The 7,587-nt window shown below is 33.5% G+C and overlaps 1 pseudogene; it reads left to right on the top strand.

The window, feature by feature from the left end:
* The first annotated feature begins 2,925 nt into the window (after window positions 1-2,925).
* On the top strand, window positions 2,926-4,561 carry LOC145094008 (hydroquinone glucosyltransferase pseudogene; annotated as a pseudogene).
* The last annotated feature ends 3,026 nt before the right edge of the window (window positions 4,562-7,587 follow it).

The following is a 7,587-nucleotide window of genomic DNA, read 5'->3' as shown; positions in this document are numbered from 1 at the left end:
ATCTTGGGCCCCTCTATGATTTTGTTTTGACATATGTGCCAGGCCCTATCAGAACTAAATTGATTTGTTCGATTAAGTTCTATGTCAAACAAATCGGAAATCGGGAAACAAACTACTGGAGAGTAAGTATGATGTTTTTCCATGTATTTGTCCGACTGATATCTTGACAATAGAGGATTATACGATCACTTATCTAAAATGGAGCGTCTCAGTTCAACAGAGGCTTTTCAGAGCTACGATTACTAGTCAGTGTTTGAAGTCGTACTTGCAGATATAGTTATTATACTTATCCAAGTGGGAGACTATTGGATTTAGTGTCTAAGACCATAACTATAATTGGTATGTAGTTGACCCGAGAGTAGCATGGTCTATTTGGGTTGCATGGCACCAGAAAAATTTGTAAGGATGGACTTTTGAGAAAAGGTTATTTATGATTTATTAATATATTATAAGTTGTAATATATTAATATGAAATCATATTATTTAATTAGTATTGATCAAGAATTAATTTAGAATTAATTTTGTGATCAAAAGAGACTAATTAAATATAAGGGGTTGATTTGGTAAATCATTCATTCTTATGGTGTGGGCTAATGATCTGTGTTTCCTTAGGTTGGGCTAAACCCATGTGACAACCCATGGAGGTTTAAGCCCATGGATCCTAAGGAATATGGAAGGTCATGCACATTAGGGTTTACATGGTGTAACCTTAGTTTTGCCACACTATATAAGAGACCCTATGGCTCCTAAAATCGACACCCTAGTGTTCTTGGAAGAGTTATAGCCGATTTTTTAGTGCAAGTATACTCCCTCAAGTACTCCATTGTTGGTGGTGATGTGTGAAGCATTTGAGGCATCACATTTGGGGTGCTAGGCTCTTAAAGGTCCAAGGAATCAAGCTACAAGAAAAGATATGTCTTCTAACTAGATGTTTGTTATACAAGTACCCATGATTGTATGCTAGTTAGGGTAATGCTTTGGAAAATCAGTTTGCATGTACAATTGAGAAAACATAGATCCAGAGCATTTAGGGTTGTATGTGCACCTTAAGGTTGTTAGGATGCTCAAAACCTTTCAGTAGCATGGCACAAGAAGGAATGCTTATGGTGCAACAACATCCTTCTTGGCCCATCCATTTATCAGATGGAGTAACAAGATCCCCGTTTATATGATCTGTTCCTTTGACACTTAATCTGTTCCTTTGTTAGACGATCCATTCCTTTCTTAGATGATCCGTTTGTTTGTCACATGCTTCATGAACTCCAAGTGCTCCATTGTGATCTAAGTGCTCCATGTTGGACAAGACTTCATACCCCAACAGAGAGGAGTTGTATTATACGTAGAGAAACTAGGCGACACACAGTTATAATTAAAATATTAATAAATATATTATTGTTAGTAACTTTAAATTAATTTTTCTTATAGTAATTGAATATAAAACATTCTAAGTATTTTAGATAAATGATAAATATTATCAAACATAGATGTACATAATTACTTTTGCATAATGGATTTGTGAGTATCAAATAATAGATACCATATATATATTTTTTAAGTCACAACATCTCATTAGCCGCTACCCATAAAAATAAAAATAAATTCAATTTAGATCGACATGTTTTATGTGATATTGTTTTAATGATATATATATATATATATATATATATATATATATATATATATATATATATATATATATATATATATATATATATATATATAGGTTGTATGTGAATTTGTAATTATGATGTTTTTTTTTTATATTTAACATTTTATTTATATCTTGATTATTTTAAATGAATTTGAAAACTATATTTTGATACATGTTTTTTTATTTAATATTATACTTAAATTTTTAATATTTTGAATATATTTTAAACTAGATGGACGAAAAAAATATTATAGAAAGTAATTTTAATAAACTTTTTTTAGTTAATTTGACATTTTTATTTAGATCTTACATTTAAAAATTTTAACTATTTAGAAAAAATAGGTTTTGATTATATTATAAAAATTATGTTTTGAATTTAACGTCATATTTAGATTAACACACTAAATATATTATAGTGAGAATATGTAATTGATATTGAAATTACAATAATATTGGATTTAATGTAATAATTTTAAAAGAAATTGAAAAGTGGGGTTTACAAATAAATATGGTTTAAGAAAAAATGTCTCTATTATAAATATACAAGCAGTGAGTAGTTACTTTCATCTTACACATAGAAATGAAGTATTTAATATTAATACATGCCATATGTGTTTATTATCTGTGTTCATGATATATATGCTAGATGAACGATTTATACATGTTTTACATGATTTAAGCTGTATTTTTATACATATAAATATACTGGGTATAGATGGGTAGATGAATGATGAGAGATGAAAGATGATATAGATGATGAGAGGTGAAAGATGATGAGAAGCCTTGACTTTAAAGCTGATCCAGTGATTTAGCAAAGTATAGATGACGACCACAGACTATTCTAGACAGTCCGGTGGAACGTTAGCAAACTCGTAACCTGTAGGTGTTTCTGAACGACATGTTCACCAGATGTACTCTAAAAACCCTAGAAACTATGAATTTACTGCCTTACAAATGAACATTGCAGTTGTGCCTAATAGATAACATCGGCAGCTATGGACATAGTGCATGTTGGATAAACCCTGGTAGCGATGAACTTCGTGCATATTCTTTAGGATAAGCCTTAGGAATAAATACATGAGGAATAGATGATTCTTAGGGAAGATCCTTAAGAATAAAGAGGATAATGGGGATGAGAAATTGAGTTAATTGTTTGATGATTAAACATAATAATTATATTACTGTGGTATTTATTGAAATAAGAGGTTTCAAATGAATATGGTTTGAGTAAAAATATAAGTTGAATAGCCTTGGGAGTTTCATACACATGAGGTTAAAGGAAAAATGATAGCTTTATTAGATATATAGATATAGATAAAGATATAGATATACAAATTGAATTCAATTTTCAATTCAAATTTTGCATTGCAATGGAGAAAACACCTCACATAGCCATTCTTCCTAGTCCGGGAATGGGTCACCTTATTCCCATGGCAGAATTCGCTAAACGAATTGTTAAACACCATCCCATCTCAGTCACTATCATCATCCCCACTACCAGAACTCCTCCTCCCATAGCTCAAATATTCGTACTTGAATCCTTACCGGAAAACATACACCACTTGTTTCTTCCCTCTGTAAATATTGATGGCTTATTGGATGGTGCTCGACCTGTGCTTTTAATTTCGTTCATCATGCAATCGAGTTTTCCAAGTCTCCGAGATGCTTTAATTTCTTTAAAATCAAGAACCAACTTGGTAGCTCTAGTGTTTCACATGTTTGGACATGATTCAATGGAAGTTGCAAAAGAGCTTCACCGATTTAATTTCTTGTTCTTTCCAATGAATTCCATGGCTTTGTCCTTCACTTTTATATTGCCAAAGCTCGATGAAGAAACATCTTGCGAGTATAAAGAGCTACCTGATCCAGTTAAAGTACCGGGCTCTATAACTTTTCCTGGGCGTGAGTTCATGGCTCCGGTTCAAATCCGGACCGATGAAGTCTACAAAGGATATCTTTTGCTTTCCAAGCGATTGAATTTGCTTGATGCCATCTTGGTGAATAGTTTTGAGGAGTTAGAAGAAGAAACCTTTCGAGTTTTGAATACCGGAGTTGCTGGGCAAACACCCATTTACCCGATCGGACCATTGATTCAGTCAGCTCCAAGCAATGGGTCGAACCCGCATTATTGTATAAAGTGGTTGGATAGTCAACCAGATGGATCTGTGGTGCTTGTGTCTTTTGGAAGCGGTGGGACACTTTCATTAGAACAGATTCATGAGCTAGCCCTTGGGTTAGAGAATAGTGGCCACAGGTTTTTATGGATAGTAAGAAGCCCTGATGAAAAGGCTTCGAACGCTTCCTTTTTTACTGCTTCTAGCCAGACTGACCCTTTAGGGTTTTTACCAGAAGGGTTTTTGGCCTGGACTGTAACACAAGGTTTAATAGTGCCATCATGGGCTCCACAAATTGAAATACTGAGTCACAAGGCAACCGGTGGATTCTTGACTCATTGTGGTTGGAACTCTGCTCTAGAAAGCATAGTTCATGGCATGCCAATGATTGCTTGGCCTCTTTATGCGGAACAACATATGAATGCTAAAGTGATGACTGAAGCGCTTTGCTTGGCTTTAAGAGCTAAAACTGACGAGAATGGTATGGCTCGAAAAGAGGTGATTGAGAAAGTTGTGAAGGAGCTAATGGAGGGAAACGAAGGAAAGAAGATATCTCAAAGAATGAGTGAACTAAAGGTTGCTGCCAATAAAGCTCTAGTTAATGGTGGGTCCTCTATGGAGTCATTGTCGAAGTTTGCACAACAGTTGAAAAAATGAAAATTTATTTATTGTCTCCATTTGTTATGTGTATACGTGTAGCCGTTTATCTTGTATAGGCCCTTCTTAGCCTATATAGTTTGTGTGTAATAAGCCCATTGGCCTTACCTCATGTATATTCAAAGCATTTATCCGTTTTTCATGGGAAAATATACGAATTTTATTTTGTTTATCATAGAGTGATAGTTAGGAACGCTTTAAGACGTATTCTTTCCGTCAAAAAGTATTGTCCATAGATAAAAAAAAAATATACGAATTAAAAAATATTAATTATCATTAATTTTCTTAAAAGAAATGATAATTATACATTTTTGTTGTATTCAATTTTATTATAGTTGTATTTAATTTCATTGTAGTTTAACTAATATTGAAGGATATTTTGATAAAAATGATATTTATTTTTAGAAATGGATAATTATTTTGGGACAAACCAAAAGGAAACATGGACTACTAATTTGAGACGGATAAAGTATTATTTATTTTAAAGAATTCTTATAAAAAATATCAATATTTTAAGTCAATTTATTGTTTAATTATAATATTTATTTTTTGAATAGAAAAGTTATGATTATCTAATTTAATACGTTGAAGAAAATAAGGATTGTTTTATATATTTGGTCAAATATAAAATAATCAAAACTTTTCTGTTAAAAAAATAAATATTAGGATAAAACAGTAAACTGAATCAAAATATTAAAATTTATCAAAGATTTCATTTTATTTTAATTTGTAAAATATAAACACTTTAACACATATTACTCATTTTAATTTGTAATATACTTATCATTTAAGTTTATATATGTGGAAAAATGCCGTTTGAATAATATTGTCCGGTTCTATTTTTTTTCGTTTTATATAAATAAATATCAAACCAAATCTAAAAACATAGTTTTTTAAACATAAACCGATGGTTTTTCTTATTTTGAAGGAGTTCATTTTTTTTTTCTTTTTTGTCTCGGATCTCATATTGGCTTGGACAGGCTCTGACCATCTCGATCCTTTAATCTTATGTGTCAGCTCTAGTTAACAAGGAAGCTATGAAAAAGCATTCCGACCTCAGGAACATTGATAAATACGTCTCCATTACTCTTGACCTTGATGAAATAAATTATGACGCATGTAAAAAGCTTTTGAAAGCGTCTTGTGTATTCTTCGGGGAGATCATCATCTTAACATGTCTCCACAAGAAAATTGGTCTCTTGAATGAAAAAACATGATTGTCTTGTCAAAATATGGCTTTACGAGCCTTTTAACAAAAGACTACTTCAAACTTAAAGAAACGTGTAATAACCCGTTATTTCAGGTCAATATAACGACTAAAAGTCGAGTCTTGTAACCTCTTTGTAAAGTAATAAGAATATCATCGAAAATGAAATGTTCAAAAAGCTCTGTTTGGGTACACTATGTGGTAGATATCGTGATAAGGTTTACAAAAATATAAAGAACTTTAAAATCCGAGTTATAACGAAGGAGTTATGATTAATCAAAGATTCGTAACACTACCGGTAAAGCGTTGTTAAGCATAAAACGAGAAATTTCTATAAGATACTTTTCAACCTTAGGTGTCTAAATGAAAGTCATAGATATCCCAAAACCGTGAACATACATAAAAAGAATGCCCCAAATCTGACTTCGTTTGAGGAAGTTATGATTTTTCGAAGTTTTTGACCTAGCAGTAGACATCTAAAAACTCGAAATAGAGATCGAGCGGTCTTTAGCCGACACAACCTAAACGAAAGTTGAAGACCTCGACAATAGGAGTACAACAATAAAAAGTCTGACGAAAATGGACATCAGATGAAGGAGTTATGGAATTTAAACCGACTTTTCCAGGCCCGACCTGTTTAAAAGAATATAATAAAAATAAAGTGAAAATTAGCCGACGGAGACTAAACGAGAGTTGTAGAGCCTTTTTGCACCTACGCGTGCATATAAAGAACTTCGAAATCGGAGCTCGTACGTGAATGTTATGGATTTTACAAGTTCGGGACACGAAACCCGAGGCTGACTCAACCTCATGACGTGAGGGGACCATGCTCACGACGTGAGCTCATGACTGATGGGTTCCAGAGTGTCAGCCACGTCAAATCGTTGAAGAGGATCATGCTAACTAAGCCTCACGACGTGAGAAATCCAAAACTCATGACGTGAGACCCCAAATCAGCCCCTATAAATAGAAGCTGAAGGGTGCCGGGTTTGGTGCTCATCTCTTTCCATCTAAGTGTCGTTACTCTGCGTGATTACCTCGATAAGCCTTCCCGAAGCCCCGGTTTTTCATACTCGAGTCCCGATGGAAGTTCTACACTCCCGAGATCCCTGAGAATCCCAAGATTTCAACTCTCTCTAGTTGAAGTTCTGCTCGATTCTTCTCTCGACTACTTCAAAACAACCACTTCAATCAAGTAAGTTCATACCCCTTTTATACACCTTCAAATACTTTATAATGTACTTTTAATACATTTCGGGGGAGAATACAAGTAAACACCTGGTTAATCCCGAGTGAAAACGTGAAAACTCTTGGTATACCTTGCATGCACTAGATTTATACAAAATGCATAGTATCTAGGGTAGTCATCTTTGTTAAACCATTTTATGCATTCAAAGAAATTATGATTTATGCTTTGTAAAACATTGTTAAAGAGGATAAACATTTCATACAAAACTATCACTTTAATACAGACTTAGTTGAGAATTCGTGAGACAATGACGTCTTCAATGCTACCTTTTTGCTAAAAGGTACTACGTAAAGTCCTGTCTATTATAACCAGAGTCTCCCGTTTGGAGAGCGTGTCAAATGTGTATAGATCTATATGGGAGGTCATGATCTCGCGCCCTGACTCTTAGCTACAATCCTTTGGGTGACAGTTTGTCATAAACGTTTCGATGCCTGAAGACCGTCGCCACAGGCATATTATATTTAGTATGGTTATAAAACTCACCAGATAGACAATTATTATGGTATTCTGCTTTTATGAATGGGTAGCTATTAAAACTATTCCTCATCTAAACGAGTGCAATCTTCTTATAGCTTTATTATATAAAACTATGCCTCAACCTTTTAAGCATGTCAGTTGCTTGCAATTTTCGGTCTTGGACATTGGAGAGTGCCTGTTACCTTACGAAAATAAGGGATTTTCCTGTTACAACTATTTACAATCCACAACG

Source organism: Lactuca serriola, chromosome 3, assembly GCF_051521515.1.
Source record: "Lactuca serriola cultivar US96UC23 chromosome 3, Lser_US96UC23_V15, whole genome shotgun sequence".
NCBI classification, from domain to species: Eukaryota; Viridiplantae; Streptophyta; class Magnoliopsida; order Asterales; family Asteraceae; genus Lactuca; species Lactuca serriola.
Note: the sequence above shows the minus strand (reverse complement) of the source record. Positions and strands in the feature narration are given on the sequence as shown.